This window comes from Neovison vison, chromosome 3 (assembly GCF_020171115.1).
Source record: "Neovison vison isolate M4711 chromosome 3, ASM_NN_V1, whole genome shotgun sequence".
Classification (NCBI taxonomy): Eukaryota; Metazoa; Chordata; class Mammalia; order Carnivora; family Mustelidae; genus Neogale; species Neogale vison.
This window is the reverse complement of record NC_058093.1, coordinates 140,226,093-140,243,465: the sequence shown is the minus strand read 5'-3', so window position 1 is coordinate 140,243,465 and position 17,373 is coordinate 140,226,093. Positions and strand designations below refer to the sequence as shown.

General features: G+C 46.6%; 1 protein-coding gene and 1 pseudogene across 7 annotated transcripts in view; both read left to right on the top strand.

The window, feature by feature from the left end:
• ZNF532 (zinc finger protein 532) overlaps positions 1-17,373 on the top strand; it is a 105,098-nt gene that overhangs the window by 15,731 nt on the left and 71,994 nt on the right. The window lies entirely within an intron of this gene.
• On the top strand, positions 4,542-4,722 carry LOC122903701 (annotated as a pseudogene).

The window sequence follows — 17,373 nt, the reverse complement described above, 5'->3', positions numbered from 1 at the left end:
CCCTTGCTGCCTTTCCTGACTTGTCTTCTTGACCGCACGTGTGTCTCGACCTGTGCGTCTGTGCGTCTGGCAACACAGACAGCATCCTTTGGCAGTCATTACCCGCCAGTCAATGTCTTTATCATCACTTTGGTGGCGTTAAGGTTAAGGCACAGCCCCTTTAGGATCAGCTTTTTATGACTAGATTCGTTCCTTTGCTCTTTCTTGAGTTGTCTCGGGGTTAATGCGGAGGTGCCCGTGGAGTAGAGCTGCTGCAAGAAACACGGAGTTAAACGCCAGGAGAATGGGCATGGCGCATGTCCGGCACACTGCATTCCAGAATGTGTTCCTCTTTGCCGAGAGCCATCTCCAGGGAGAACAGCTGCTTACACCTTGTTGCAAGCGTGTCCCAAAGATGTCTCACCCACAGGCTTCTGGCCTCCAGACCTCTTGGAGGGTCCTCCCAGCCTGGGGCCCCAGAATGAAGATTCTCACTGGGAGTTCACAGCAGCAGATCCGGGAAGAGAGCTGTGTGTGTGTGTGTGTACACGCATGCATGCACACATTTAATCCAGCATTTCCCACATTCCCTGGCTGTGGGATCTCTTTTTGGTGGAACATTCCTGGGTGAGCATCCTTGGGGCTGTTGGCTGTCACTGATGTGAACTTAGTGAAAGATGGGAAGGCCTCGAGAGGGGGAGGGCCAGGGCTTCCTCCGATCTCTTCCTTTTTATATAATATAGTGATTGGTGAAATGATGTGATTCATTGTGTGTTTTTCTGCCTCCTCTCTAACCGGGGAAGAGAATTTGTGAGTGAGTTTATTTGTAAGGTCCACAGCCAGTAGGCCTGCCGTGAGTGGTTAACTTCGGGGAGAGGCTCTTCCTTGTAGCTGATGGATGAAAGTAATACCGTTCATAATCCCAAAAACGGTTTGAATGAAACGAGTCTGGTGAGAATCGTTCAGTGCTCAGGCGATGGCTTCAGTTTGAAATGAATGTGAGAGCGTTTGCGATCGGGATGCAGGGAGTCCTCCGAGCACACTTTTCAGTGGGTGGAGAGGAAGGGGGCCAAGGCGCTTGCAGGGACCGGCCACCATCTCCACCTGGGTGACTTGGGGGCTGGTGGGAAGGCAGGTTTCTGGTGATTTTAAGAGGTTTAGGTCTTGGTGAGAGGAGGACAGGGTGGTGATGGGGAAATCTCTTGTTTACTTGGAGCAAAGCTTTTCAGCCTCAGGGCTGTTGGCATTTGGAGCTGCACCGCGCTGTGTTGTGGGGCTGTCCTGGGCATTGCAGGACGGACGGCCGCATCCCCGACACCGATACACACCCCTCACCTCACCCTCTGCCGCCAGCATGTGACGGCCAGGAAAGGTCTCTAGATCTTGCTAGATGGCAGGGATGGGGTGGGGATGGTGAAGGGGAGTCGCCCCACTTGAGAGCCACGGACTAAAAGCGTTAGGGCAAGAACGATACTTCAAAACTTCGGGCGGTGAGATTCTCAACAAAGACCGCCAGGCAAAGCGGGCAAGCAGGCATCTTGAAACTGTGCAGATCCCCCAAGGAGTGTAACGTACCGTGAACTGCTGGTTTTCTCTTCTGTGTTGTCTAATGCTAGGAGTCTCAAAACTGTTTGCACATATTTGAAATTTAGTATTTAAGTTGAAAAAAACAAAAAACAACAACGCTGGTAAAATGAGTAAGAAACCACAGAAAACGGATCTGCTGGTTTGATTGTAGCATTTCAGGGACAAAGCCTTCCATTGTAGGATTTAGGGTTTATGTGTGAAAACTGAGAAGGCTTATTCAGGTGACAAAGGAAAATTACTTTGAAGTTCTCCATTGTGTACTCAACATATCACTTGTAATTTAGCAAATCGATCCTTTGCTTCAAGCTAGAATTGTAGAAATGCTACTAAAAAAATGTGGTATTTATAAAATGCCAAAGGAATGCTAAAGCTTTTGTGGGTTCTGCTCTTGAAGTGTACTCTTGAAGGTAGGGATCCTTTGTTTCAGCATTTAAATGGGCAAGTGATTTCTTGAGTTTGAAATACTGGAATTCACCAAACATGTTTCATTTAAAAAAAAAAAAAAGGCACTTTACATCTAATAGTGGTTTTTTTTTTTAAACTTTCTCATGAAACCTTTTGAATAACCCACTTCAAGCAGAGGACGTGGTGAACTTTCCTGAAGTTTATTGATGGTGACAGGTTTAGCCCAGACCCTTTCAGTATTTCTCTAAACTCATTGATGAATTAGCAAATTACCAGCACCAGGGTCTTTCACTTAAAAGAACGTAAATCCAGTGGGAAATAGGGCTGGAGCAAAAGTGCCTTTGACAGAATTTACCAAGATTGATGACTTTGACTATCCCTAAGTTCACAAGAAATATAAACTCTCATCTACTTTCCTGTAGGTATGAAATTTTGAAAATGCACACCTACACTCGGTGGATGAACTCCGAAAAATATTTGCCCCTGCCTTCCCATCATCCCCTGCTCTTTTCTGGATTCAAGTGACAGAATGTTTGGTGTGCATCCTAATCCTTTCTATGAATTTTACATCTCTTCATTTTACATACCTATATGTAGAAACATATAAAATGCAGTATGCTTGTTTTTTCTTTTTAATTTTAGTGTAATTTAGATACTGTTTTATGACCTGATTTTTATTTTCACAAAATGGTGTACCTTGATGGTTCCATGTTAGTATCTATAACACACTTACTCTTCTTTTTTTTTTAAGGATTTTAAAATTTACTGTGGAGAGAGTGAGGGGAGGGGCAGAGGGAGAGACTCCTCAAGCAGACTCTCCACCGAGCAGGGTCCAGTGTGGGGGTGGAGGGGAGTTGGGGAGGGGGTGTTGGGGTGCTCAGTCCCAGGACACATGTCATCATGACCTGAGCTGAAACCCAGAGTCAGAGGCTTAACTGATACCCAGGTGTCCCTCGTCTGCCTTACTTTAATGACTGCGTAATACTCCATAAAAAGGATGTATTATAAATAATGTAAAAGGATGTATTATAAATAATGTAAATGTAGGTAACACTGTTCAGCTGTGTACTTAGAAATGCTTAAGGTGAGGCACCTGGGTGGCTAAGTTGTTAAGCGGCTGCCTTTGGCTCAGGTTGTGATCCCCCGGGTCCCTGCTTCTCCTTTTCCTACTCCCACAGTTTGTGTTCCCTCTCTCGCTGTCAAATAAATAACTAAAATCTTAAAAAAAAAAAAAAAAGTGGTTAAGGTGGTAACTTTCACGTTATGTGTATTTCACCACAGTTTTTTTTTAAAGCGGACGTATCACAGTTGATTCAGTCATCTCTACCGATGAACATTTCCATTTTTTCCAGGGTTCTGCTGCATCAAACATTTTTTATAGCAGTGCCTCACACTTTGGAAGATTTAATTTTTGGGGGTTTAAAACATTGTCCCTGTGCCCTAAGGTCAATGTCATGTTGTCCAGGTACAGGAAATGGGATCTTTGCCTTTTTTCCTTTAGAGGGGAAGAAGAAAAACCTAAGGAAAAGAGCCTTTTTTCCCCCCTGTCTGGACTTTAAGGATTTATTGGTTGTGGGTGTGCGCTGGAGAGTGAGACCCCCATGGTAATCTCCTTAGCTGAAAGTTCTCTCTCATCATTAGCAAGCTCCGGGTGTCTGTTTGGGCAAGCCCTTGCCCTGAGCACCTTTTTGTTGTCCTAGACCAGATACCTGCAGAGCTGTGAGACCAGGTGGATTACCGGGTTTCCAGAGGAATTCCTGGAGGTGAAATGAAGGACAGCCTTAGGGAGGGCGTGCACAGCCAGATAACAGCTCTGGTAGCGAGGTTTGGGGCGGCCAGCGAGCGTTCAGGTCGCCCGTGGTGGTTTGGTAGTCAGTCAACTCTTCCTTCTGCTTGGAGCTTTCCTCGCAGAACCATCGCTTTGAAATGCTAACCCGAGGGCAGCCCTGCCCTTTAAATCGACATTCCGCTTTCTAAAGAAAAACCTGAGACAGGTATTTTTGGAAGCTCTGTATGTGCAGTAAGTAGATGTTCCCCGGCTCAAAAACCTTACCACTCTGGGCATGTCAGCACAATTCTATTTTTGACTCTTGAGCGAGAAAAAGAAAACAGTGGTCACGTGGATTGACTGGAGGGGCTTAATTTGGGTATGTTTGATGGCAGTTTCGTCAGACAGCACCCTGTGTCATGTGCCTTTTGGGTCCCCGAGACCGTCTGGTGGGAGAGGAGGGAGATACAGAGTGGGTCTGAGCAGCTGCGGCAGTGAGGGACCCGTCACCTTCCACCTGGGCCCCCACAAAAGCCACAAAACAAAGCAGAAGCCCCAGGCTTGAGGGCACAGGAGCGTCTGTCCTGTGGGACCAGCCAGTGTCGCTAGTTGTGGCGCACGTGTCCTCTTCCAAATCCTAGACCCTCTCTGCCGGAGAGCATTCTGAGCTGGGGGCGACTGTGGTCAGTCCCATTTCCTGAGGAAGTGACTGAGGCCGCGGGCTTCTGAGAGCGGCTTCAGCCTGGGGCCCCGGGAGCCCGCAGGACTAGAAATCCCATGCACATTGATTTTCCTTTGACACATCGCTTCTCGGTCTTTTGGCTAAGATCAAGTGTGATTTCCCTTTGACATGAAAGGAGCCCTCCGCAGGTGTTTTTGTTAGGTTAGTGCTTTGCTTTCGAAAATTATTTTACTGCTCTGCCATTATAGTTGTCTTTCTGTGACTGTCCTCTACTCGGGGAAGTCAGAACACGGAAGGATCGGAACTTTGTGTCTTCCGCAAGGATGCTCTGTGATTATGTTCTGGTCTAAGATAAGAAACCCAGTGTATTTTAAAAGGACTTTAATCACTTGAATAATAAAACATAATCTTTATGGGATATTTAATGTTATACAGGCAGACTCAGGATGGAATTCTTACTATTTCTTTTAATACTTAAAAAATAATTAATTTGATGCATTTATTTGAGAGAGAGCATGTGTGCATGAGGGGGTGGTGTGGAGGGCAGAGGGAAAGGATCCCAAGCAGACTGCTCTGAGCGCAGAGTACCACCTGGGGCTCGATCTCAGGACCCAGAGATCATGACCTGCGCCAGACGTTGAGTCACATGCTTAATTGACTGAGCCACCCAGGTGTCCCCCAGATAGTTTTTTTTAATGGACAAAATGTGGGAAACTGGGCATTTTGGAATTTGTATGTGATTTTAGCAAAGTATGAAGGAAAATGAAATATTAAATCAGTTAACGCCACACGAAGAGGGCCGGTTCAGATGTATCCTGTCATGGCTTGATATCCTGTGTTTTCTAATTTTATAAATATGAAATCAGGTATTTTTCTTTAGAGTTTGTTTATTTTTTTTAAGGTGAGAATGTATATGACTCAGTCTTTTCCTCCCCTGGCCACCCCCTACCCCAGCATACTGTGGACCATTTTCTCTTTTCTTGATTTTCCTTCTTCCCAAGAATTTAGCTAACACACAAGACTCAGAAGCTCTGAAGTTAGCTAGGTGGAGGTAAATAAGGCCCGAATTTCCCTGTTTGCAGGTAGCTGGCCCAAAGAAAGAAAGGGGTGCTTGTTCAGGCTTTACCTGAAATCCACGGTTGTCTCTCTTGAGCCATGTAACGTTTATCCGTATGTCTCTTTTTTTTCTTCGTGTTGCTTTTATTTGCCTTTTCATATATATTTTATATTTCCTATAAAATATAGTTACTAAGAACATCATTCATATTAACTTCAGCGTTCTATTTAAAAAGACATTTTTCCAGAAGTGGAGCAGGTGGCTTAAGAAATATAAACTCCTAAATAAAATTAAGTACCCTTGTCAGTCCTTAACTGTTATCACCTGGGCTTATCCAAACATTTGCTTTTCTTCTACCTAGAGGGCAGTAACTGTGCTCAGGGCCCCATTTCTTCCCTGGAAGGGTGGTTATTACCTCTTTAACGACTTCTAGGTATTTCTTTTTTTTTACTTTTAATTGTACCTGGTATCTGCTTGCTAAAATCCCCTCAGTCTCAATTGCTCTGGTAAAGAGTTCTTTTCTGTCTCCCTGCCTATCTTTTTTTGAGAAATGTAAAATGTAACAAAAACTATAATGATGAATTGTATATCAGGTAGGAACCAGGCACTATTTTAGCTGTGTATGTCTCTCTGCATGCACACTCTGTTCCCTGCTTCTCCTCTCCTCCTGTTTCCCCCTTCCCGCTCTCTCTCCTCCTCCCTCTTCCTCCCTCCCCCCACCTCCTCTCCCCTTCTTTTTCCCCCCTCCACCCTCCCCTCCTCTTTCCCTGCTTCCCTTCCACCTTCTTTCTCTTCTTCTCTTGGACCTCATAGGCAACTGGCTCCCTCCTTCCTTTTTAGAGGGACCTGGGACACTTGTACTGATGCACATTAAAAATCACAGATAAATGGATTATACCTTATGAATGGGGTTAAAAATGGGTTTTCTGGGGACGCCTGGGTGGCGCAGTTGGTTAAACGACTGCCTCCGGCTCAGGGCGTGATCCTGGAGTCCTGGGATCGAGTCCCACATCGGGCTCCCAGCTCCATGGGGAGTCTGCTTCTCCCTCTGACCTTCTCCTCGCTCATGCTCTCTCTCACTGTCTCTCTCTCTCAAATAAATAAAATAAAATCTTAAAAAAAAAAAAAAAATGGGTTTTCTTATGGGGCACCTAGGTGGCTCAGTTGGTAAAGTGTCTGCCTTTGGCCCAGCCATGGTCTCAGGGTCCTGGCTCAGCAGCTCCCCCCTGCTCTTGCTATGTTTCTCAAATAAAATCCCCATCCCCCAAAAAAGTTTTTTTATTCTTGGGTTTTCATCTGTGTTTTCACATATGTATGAAGCCTCTTAAAATAAGAATTTGACTTATAATCAGTTTGACTCAATGTACCTTAGAAAGTTGACTAGTGACTTCGCATGTCTTCCTGACCAGCTTTTTTTTTTAATTGTTGACCATTATGGATTTTCTTTCTCTTCCTAGCACGATAGGCTATTAAGTTGCAGCTTCAACCGGTTTGCCCTTTCTCGGGAAGCTTCCTGAGCTTCTGGATTCATCCTTTCCTCAAGCAAGGGAAGTGGCTTATTGTTTAGATAAGACTTCCTTCAGGCTACGATCCCTTTGGAGAGTGTGGGGGGGAGCATACTGAGATATCAGACATGGATAAATACACATAAATATATTATAAGTTTCTGGATAAATGCTTATCCACAGAGAAGCCTAGTTTACTGTGAAATCAAGAATATGTGGTCTCTCGATGGATGGAATGACAGAAGTTAAACATAAGGGTTATGATTTAAGAGCATGAGTAAATGATTTTAATGTCTGTTTCCCTCATCTTTCATTTTACCACGAGCTAAAAATACGTCTTCAGAATTTTAACGCAAATGGGTGAAACTCAACACTGTATATCTTAAAGGTTATTTTTTGAAGTGTTCTTATTTTTGCAAGAATTCTCCAAGAAAGGTCTCTCTCGTGGTTCCTTGCCTTGGCAAAAATCTCTTTGGAAAATATCAAAATCTAAATTTAAAAGGGTATTCTTGAGCAAATGTGTGCGCTGAATTCACACGAACATATGTCTGACATGATGGAAACATGCATAGACGTGGAGAGAGATGGTTGAACATGACAAGGCCTAGTATGTTAAAAATATGTATGTGTGTTTGTATTTATGCTTCTGTATGCATTTAGAAGTCTATATCCCAATTCTTATCAGAGCTTACCTCTGACTAGTGGGCCTCCTGGAGACTTTTGCTTATGTCTTTGGGTTTTAGAGGACTGGCGAAGAGCATATACTATGCTTATAATAAAAATGGTTTCCGGGCGCCTGGGTGGCTCAGTGGGTTAGGCCGCTGCCTTCGGCTCAGGTCATGATCTCAGGGTCCTGGGATCGAGTCCCGCATCGGGCTCTCTGCTCAGCGGGGAGCCTGCTCCCCCCCCCCCCCCCGCCTGCCTCTCTGCCTACTTGTGATCTCTCTCTGTCAAATAAATAAATAAAATCTTTTAAAAAAAAAATGGTTTCAAAATCCAGGGGTGAAAGAAAGGCATTTGAATAAATGGCAGCCTGTTGGCTAACTAAGCTTTTTTTCAAAGCTGCCACCCGAGCATTCAGGTAAAGAGTGCTTTGTTGGAGTGGCCGCGTTTACATAGGGATTTTAGAATCTGAGAGGTGGTTGTATTGGCTAGCAGGGAAAGAGCTAGAGGCGGTGGGATGCCATTACTGTAACAGAACTCCCACGAAGGAACTCCGGGTTCTGCGGCTGCTGGATGAATGGGTGGGGTTCTTGACCCGTTGTTTCTGTACCATTCGGTGGACAGAAGAGAGGGAGAGAGAGGGGCGGGACAGAGGGAGAGAGAGTGTCTCCAGCAGGCTCCACACCTAGAGTCGAGTCCGATGTGGGGCTCGATCTCATGACCCTGAGATCATGGCCTGAGCTGAAACCGAGAGTCGGATGCTCAACCGCCTGAGCCACCCAGGAGCCCTCGTAGACAGAAAATCTTAAGGAATGCTTTTCAATAAAGAGAGGGGGTTGGTTAATCCAGGTTATGAGATCAGCATTTTCTGATTTTTGATTTGTTCTTCAGTGGAAGAAGCAAAAGAATAATTGGAAGTTTCTGGGAGTTACTTCAGACCTCAGTGAATCTTCTCCTGTCAGGGGGTACATGAACTCTTAACTATTGGAAATGAGCTCATTGGGAAGTGGTAGATATTTTTGGACCTACGTGCTTATTACTCAATCTACTAGAATTGTCTGAAGACCTGGCCTGCCCATGAAATGGTTGGCCTTACTATTTTCTTTCTCTCTAAAGGGTTTGGCTTACGTTTCTTGTGTGTGTAAGCCAGAGAGAGCAGTGATGGCATGGAGTCATGGTGGCCTCGATTTTACTTAACCTGTTGGTCGGCTGGATGGTTCCAAATATCCTGAACCTTCAGGAAATCCCCTGACACGTTCACTGGGTTTATTGTGGCTTTTTCCTTGTCCTGTATTGATGGTCTTTGGTAGAGAGATGGGAGAACCATTTCCTCTGATTCTAGACTTGAGAGAAGGAGGAGCACGATGGTCCGATCCTGTTTATCATTGGCCTTGTCATTCTCAGCACTTTTGCAAAGAAACATAAATATGTGATTTTCATCACAGAAGGCCTTTCCTCTGTTTAGGAGGGGTTGAAATAATAAGTGAAAATAATATTCTTACTAATCAAATCCAATAAACCGTGACTTGTTCTGGGTGTTAATTTGCGAGGCTTTAAGATTATTGACCTCCTTATCCTTCCCTAAGGAGTTAATTTATCATCTGCCTTTTCTGCTGCTCTCATCCTTCTTTTACTGGCTTCACTTCCGTTATATTTGGTCTTCCCCTGCGTGTAGGCATTCCTTGGCATTCTGTGAACTGAGCTCATTTATCAATTTTCTGTAGATATTTGGGCAGCTTTATCTAGATTCCTACTGGGCCCTACCTGGAATATTTTAGAGGTTAATGTACCTTAAGGTTTTGGGGGATCTTAAGAGATGTGTTGTGGGTCCTGGAGAGAAGTTAATATTCCACAGGAAAGACCAAAAGAAACTGTGCCCAAACTTTCTCCTTCCTTTGAACCCTGTGGCTTGGGGCCAGTGATCAGAGGCTGTCTGGGCTCCTCTGTGTAAATTGTCTGGAAAGTTTGACCCACATTGGCTTGTCCCATTTGGATTGTCTACCAGGGTGCGCTGGTCACACCCGGTATTGGTGGTGCTCTACAGAGGGGTGACACCTTCTGGACACCTGGCCATCTGTGCTCTTTGTGGTGGTGTCTCTTTGTGGGCTGCAAATGAGAAGACTCATGTCTTTGTGGCAATACTTCCCGGAAGACATGGGACACCTCTGAGTCCCTCTTAGAGGAAAAAGAGGGTCTGGAGGTCCAGTAGATGTGGTGAACATTTCATGCTGCAGCCCCTCTTTGTGATTCAAAGTGGATATTGATGTGTTAAAGATCTCAGAAGATGGGGTGCCTGGGTGGCTCAGTTGGTTACGCGGCTGCCTTTGGTTCCAGTCATGATCCCGGGGTCCTGGCGTGGAGTCCTACATGAGGCTCCCTGCTCAGTGGGGAGCCTGCTTCTTCCCCTCCCTCCCCCTCCTCTTGCTCGCTCTCTCTCTTGCTCTCTCAAATAAATAAATAAAATCTTAAAAGAAAATAAAGAGCTCAAAAGATGGTGGGGATAGATATTTAGGGAAGCTTTGTGGTAAGGAAACCAGTTTAAATGTTTGACCGTTTTACTCAGAAGTTTCTTCCCTCCTAATGTCTATAAACAGAACACACTTCGGGACATAGTGACGTGGAGCTGTCTTGGGTAGCAGCTGCCCCTCACTGGCTGACTCGCCCACTGCGTGCGCCTCTTCTCAGCCACAGTGGTCATGTTTGTCGTGTAGTAACCTCCGAAATGTATTGTGCTGGAGGTACCCAAACACTGAAATGGGTAAATGCTAAAGATCAGGGCTCTGTACCCCTCAGACTGCTGTTTGCTGAAGGTTACCAGCACTCTCCTGATACTTATTAGCCCATTTCCTTAAAGTTGGTCCCAAAAGGGTACTGGATTTTGGAATTTCCAAAATCTTCATTCCCTCCCTTCCTTCCTGTCTTTCTTGCTTTATCTCCATGCCCAGTGTGGAGCCCAATATGGGGCTTGAACTCACAATGCTGAGATGAGGAGTCGTATGCTTAGCTGCCTGGCCCACCTCGGTGTGCCTCGAATATCTTCTTTTTTTTTTTTTTTTTTTATTTTAAAAAAATTTTTTTTAAAAATTTGACAGAGAGAGAGGGATCTCAAGTAGGCAGAGAGGCAGGCAGAGAGAGAGAGGGGGAAGCAGGCTCCCTGCTGAGCAGAGAGCCTGATGCGGGACTCCATCCCAGGACCCTGAGATCATGACCTGGGCCGAAGGCAGAGACTTAACTCACTGAGCCACCCAGGCGCCCTGAAAATCTTCATTTTAAAATCTGACATTGCTTGTCCTCCCTGTTGTTCTCTCTTCGGCGCAGTTTTTTTTTTCTTAATTGTGGTAAAATATGCGTAGCATGATAGTTACTGTTTTAACCATCTGCATTAATTAACCAGTGGCATTAAACACATCCCTGTCTGCACAACTTTTTCATCGCCCCCAAGAAAAGCTCTGAACCAGTTCAGTGGTAACTTTCCTCGCCACCTTCCTCCACGCCCCTAACCTCTGTTCTGCTTTACGTCTCTGTGAATTTGCCTGTTCCCGGCACCTCCTCTAAGTGGAAATAGAGATTCTATCCGGTGTGTCGCCAGTGTCGCCAGGATCCCGTGGATCCGTCCCAGTGTCTGGGGTGGAAGGTGAGGATGGAGGGCGCAGACGCCTTCAGACGCCTGCGTCACAGGGGATGCCTCTCCCTCTGCAGTTTCACGTCCTTATCTGTCTCTTACTATAAACCACTTCAGAGCCTTCTTCAAAGGTATCCTATGAATAAAACAAAGGCATGGTGGAGATAAGCGTTAGAAAGGCCAGTACCTTGGACAGATTGGGGTTGCTCAGTTAGAGGTGTCCTCGGGAGGCTTTGAACAGGAGGAAGTCAGATGAGGCTCAGGAATAGAGCGGATGGAGGTAAGCCAGCCGGAGAACACACTGGGAGACGGGCCCCGAGCCCTGTGCGACCTCACATTTTAAAATGGGCAGCCTGGTTAGCTAGAGACATAAAAGGCTACCCGACTGCATTCTTCAAAGGGCCATGGCTTTGTTCTGGGGTCAAGTCTTAGGTTGTAGGCCTTTTTCTTTTTTCTCTCTGTTTCTCCCTCCCCAGGGCTTGAACAGAAACACAAAAAAATTCTCCAGGGTTGGAATTTTCTCTTTGATACTGGCCCTGGTCTAACGGAGGGGGTATCGTTATTTGCATTTCATTACATGTGCTCTTAGATTCCGTAGGCTTGGCGGAAGAGCTCAGCTGATTCCGAATTAAATAATTTTATGAGCTGTGCAGTTTTCTAGAATATACATAATCTGATAGTATTTGGATGCCAAATCCTCCCCCACACCTCTTTTTGCTTCCTGTATTTTTAACTCTCACTGAGTAAGGGTCTTCTCAACGCGTTGAGGTTGGAGGGAGAGAGACCCGAAAAAGAAAAACAAAAAAAAGAAAAAGAATTAAAAATTCTTCCTGAATATTCATGTAGCCTAATTTTGCAATAAAAAAAAAAAAAAGACTATTTCTGGGTTTTCAGTTACATAACATTTTTTCTGACCAGTAAGGGAATATGCCATATTTCACTGTAAACAATTTTGAGACCACACTTAATGTAGTAATGCCCTAAGGGTTACAATTAGTGGAGCTGCTTTCTAATTGTGACAGATTTGCGTTTGCGTTAGGAAAAGCCATGAGTAGGTTTTATGCTTTTTTGGAGAAACGAGGCTTTGAGGAGCAGAGTGATTTTTTTTTTTTTTTTTAAAGTTGTTTCTACTGAGGGGAGAGATGTGACGTTAAGATGGTTACTTAACGATTTCTAACAGTTTTAATTTTTTGGTCAAAGTAATACGCGTACATAGATTTGAAAGAACCACAGGGTGACTTCTAGTCCTCCTCCCTGCGGTCCATTTCACCTCTTTGATCTTCCCTTACTGACCCTCTGGCTTCTCAGTAATGAACTCACAGCGCTAACTTCGGACTTCTTCATTTTAGATGTTGCCTCCTGATCTCCTGGTGGAGATCACAAGCGGGGCCACAGAGGCAGAAGGTGTGGGTTCTTGTCCGTCCTCCAGCATTGACTGGCCATGTGTCCTTGAGTGAGGTACTCAAACTTGCTCTGCAAAAATTATAATAGTCATAATAGTCATAATGGCCCCCAGACCTGCCCTGGATGTTCCAGAGCAGAGCCTGGGGCCAGACTACAAAAGGAGACCAGCTGGCTAAATATTTAAAAGGTATAATGAAATATTTAAAAAATATATTTAAATATTTAAAAGGTATATACCATATGCCTAAATATTTAAAAGGTTTTAAATCAAGCTGTGTCTTTGGCCTGGTCCCCGGTCCCACCCAGGGCCTTGCCGCCTGGCCCTTTAGACCCGCCGTCTGCAGGCGGCGGCCTCCTCCTCCGAGCAGCCCCGGGAGCCCAGCGAGCCTGGAGCCCCTGGAACCCAGCTGCGGACAGAGCAGTGCAGGCTTCCCAGGGAGCCCGGATGGGTGGAGTTGCCATCCAGCATGATTTTCTTGAACTTCTCTCCCACTTAAGTTTTGTGACTGAAGATTCTCAGTACCTTCCGTGCCCCTGGGAGTTAAGGAGCTGTGGGAGCCCAGGGCAGTGCTGTGGTCTCCACATACACGCCACCCCCATCTCTTTCCCACAATTCCTAGTCACTCGGACAGTGCCTGAAACTAAAGGGAAAACCAAAACTCCCAAGAGACCAAAGGAAAAAAAAAACCAATCTCTGTGCTTGGTGCTGTTGGAAATGGCTGCCTAAAGCACAGGCCCAGGGCAGGGCTGTTGTTGCCTGTGGCCAGGTGTGAGTTGCCCTGTTGGCTGCCGAGGGGACCCATGGAAACGCTGTCTAGTCCTTTGTTGTACTTCTTAAATTTTTTGATGTTCCTTTAATTTCACTGCTCTGGACTGTTGTCATTTGCTGTGCTAGGCCGTCAGAGGTCGAGGGTTGCCAGATTTAGCAAACTGAAAACACAAGGTGCCCAGATAAGCACCAGAACATACTTCTGCAAAGAGACGGATCATTGTTTATCTAAATTCAGATGTAGTTGGGCATCCTGTATTTTATCTGGCAGCCTGTGCCGGCCCCTGCCTCCCGAGACTTGGTGCGTTTAGTCTTGGGGAGTCACTCCTGCATTTTTTCTTTGATAGTATCTCTGTTTTTTTCTTTCTGAAACACTCTCAGTAGTCAGATGTTGGACCAACTGGAGTGAACTTTCCATGTTCATGCCTTTGCCCTTTTCCAGTTCTGCGTTCCTTGGCTTTACTTATTTATTTATTACCTGTTTGATCTTTTGTTTCAGTTATTATTTCTAAAAGTTCCTTCTTACTCTTTGGGTGCATGTTTTCCATAATGCCCACTTCCGTCTTCTCCGAGGATACTCTGTGTGTGGATATGCTTCCACTCTTTGCAGCATTTCTGTCTTCTTTTTGTTTTTTAATTCTTTATTTCTTCTGGTCTCTTTCCTGTTGGCGGCTTGCCCTCAGGTCTGGCAGTCCGAGTTAAGGACAAGGTCATGAAAAGCTGGGTGGGAGTGGGGAGGGCGAGGGGGGGTGTTTCTCTGATGACTCATGGAGCTGGACCCTTTTTGCAGGATCCCACAAGGCAGCATCTGGAATCTTCTCAACTGCAGCTTTCGTTTCTTAGGAGACTCGTCCCTGCTTCTGTCTGGGGAGTAAACTTGGCTTTTGGTTTGAGGGGTGGAGGAAACGGAAGGCCCCAGGCCAGGCTTTCCATCTCATACTTCACGACGGGGGCTCTGAATCCCAAGCCTCCCTGGCTCTCCCCATAACCCGGAGCTTTTCCCCCCTCCCCTCCAGATGTCCTGCCTGCAGGAGTGGGGGGTGGGGGAATGGGGAGGGTACAAGGGCTCTTTATCCTCTCCCCGTTGGAGCCCCACCCTGGTCCTCCAGACACACACAGTGTCTCCTTTGCCGAGTCCAAGGCCTGAGCTTTGAAGTTCCCTAGAACTAACTCTCCGGCTCTGTGGCAGCCTCCCACATGACCTTGGGACACAACTTCTTGACCTTGCTGAGCCAGCTGCCACTCGCCTGCCCTCTCTTCCTTTTCCCTAAAACTCTGTTGGTGTCTTCTGTTGGGTTTGACTCCATTCTCGCTGTCCTTTCCTTGCGGGTATACGGTGTAGGTAATTTTTGGTTGGGACTTTATTTAGAGACGCAGGTCACCCGTGTGCGGTGTATGGGTCGGTGGTTTTCTGTGCACTCGTAGAGCTGTGGAACCATCTCCATGGTCACCTGGAGGACTTGTCATCCCCCAGAGAGAAGCTCTCTGTTCCCGTTAGTTGTCCCTCCTCACTTCTCCGGTGTCCCCAACCCTAAGCAGTAGGAGATACTTCTGTCTCTGTGTTTGCTATTTTTATCTTTTAAAAATACTTCTAATGTCATTTTTGTAGGACTTGAGGAGGGAAGGGAAAAGAAACTCGTGAATGCAGTCAGCATTCTTTCATGGGAAGCTCTTGTCCTGTGCAGAATATTAATACACAACAGTCCGCTTGTTTCTCTACTTCTGCATTCCAGGGGTTGACGAAGTGCCCTCTGACAGACGTGGGAATTTTCCTGCATGTTCTCTCTTTCTCTTCTTTCCCATGTGTAATGTCTTTGCTTGACCCGAACTTGGATCTTTTGGAGCTGGAAATTGCTAAGCCTTCGTGTCCTCTTGGCGTCCAGCGATTTTCAAGTGTCTGGGGAGTGGTTCTGCAGGGGGGTTGACGCAGAGCTGGAAGGTCAGCCTTTGAATCCAGGCCCCCAGTATTTTCTGGGTGAAGGGAATGGAGGCTGTGTGCTGTGAAAGTAGATTACTTTCAGTCATTTCGTAATTTTTTTTTAAGGTTTTGTTTTGGAGCGCCTTGGTGGCCCAGTTGTTCAACATCTGCCTTCAGTTCAGGTCATGATCCCAGAGTCCTGAGATCGAGCCCCGGATCGGGCTCCCTGTTCAGCGGGGAGCCTGCTTCTCCCTCTCCCACTCCCCCTGCTTGTGTTCCCTCTCTTGCATGTCTCTCTCTGTCAAAGGAATAAATGAAATCTTTAAAAAAAAATAAAGATTTTCTTCTTAAGGAATCTCTGCAGTCACCGTGGGGCTGGAGCTCACGACTCCGAGACCAGCAGTGGCACAGTCCATCGACGGAGCCCGCCAGGCACCCCTGTGTCACTTCTCTCTTTCATCATCGTTCGGTCAACACCTGCTCCTGGGAGAGCAGAGCTGATGAGCGGTGGCCCAGCATGAACAGGGCCAGCTAGGGAGAGGACAAACGCGAACGCCGCCCCTATTAGAAGTGATGATGCGCGCGCCCGCAGGGGGGCGGTCAGGAGTTAGCGTGACCTCAGAGAGCATCCCGAGTGGACACTCCCCTCTTCTTGGGGTGGCCGCCAGGGAGCCCGTTCCCCATGTCGCTCTGCCTCCACAGCCGCCAGACCCTGGTCTTCTTCCCCTCTTCCCCTCCGACTTTCCACAAGGAAAGGGCAGCCCCTCCACTTGCCGGAGAACTGGACGACTGGGTAGATAGCTCTGCAGTGTGATGAAGACTTCTTAGCCCCCTTTTGCTTTGACTTTTCTTTTCTCTGCGCCTCGTGTGTCCCTTCCCTTTCTTCTCTAGCTTCTCTTGGAGTGTTCGTTCATTGGTATAGGTCTTGGGGACCGCTCCTCGGGGCGGGGCTCCTGGCGGGGGGAATTCTCCCGAGGGCTCCTGGCGTGGCTTTCATCCGTGGTGACCTGCTCGTCCCCTGCTCGTGCTGGAGCTCGGCCCTTCCGTGGGGCCCGGTCTGTGAGCCGCCAGGGCCTGGCGCCGTGGCCGTCCGCGCGTGAACGTGGTCTTGCCGTGTGGGTTGGGCCAAGGTTGGGCAAGGAGTTGTTGAGATCGCAGCCAGTCATGCTTGGCTCGGAAGACAGAGTTTCGAAATTAGGGAAAAAGGTTACGGGACAGTCCGAGGGACCTGTTGAGGTATTTTGCTTTGCGAGTTGAAATTCCGCTGCCTTTTCCGAGGAAACTGCGTTCTTTTCCAGGTAGGATCTGGTGATCCTAGCAGTGGCTGGTGGTGGGACTGGGGCGCCTGCACAGGAAGAGGAAGGCCGTGGGTTGTGAAGGGAGATGAGATGTAGTAAGGAAGCAGAGCCTTCACTCTGCAGAGTTCTCTCCTTTTCCTCCAACCAGACCATCATCACCTCCAACTTACTTCACTTCCTCACCTCAAAAACACTTACTCAGTTTTCCTTTTTTTTTTTTCTGTTTTGTTTTGCTATTCTTACAAATCAACAAGAGAGGAGGAAAATAGCATTTCATCTATCTATTTATTTATTTATTTTACATTTACCAGTTTTTTTTTTTTTTTTTAAAGATTTTATTTTATTTATTTATTTGACAGACAGAGATCAGAAGTTGGCGAGAGGCAGGCAGAGAGAGAGGAGGAAGCAGGCTTCCCACAGAGTAGAGAGCCCGATGCGGGGCTCGATCCCAGGACCCTGGGATCATGGCCCGAGCCGAAGGCAGCGGCTTAATCCACTGAGCCACCCAGGCGCCCCTACATTTACCAGTTTTAAAGTTTTGTTTTTTGTTTTTTGTTTTTTTAATTTATTTGACAGAGATCACAAGTAGACAGAGAAGCAGGCAGAGAGAGAGGAGGAAGCAGGCTCCCTGCTTAGCAGAGAGCCTGATCTGGGGCTCGATCCCAGGACCCTGGGATCATGACCTGAGCCGAAGGCAGAGGCTTTAACCCACTGAG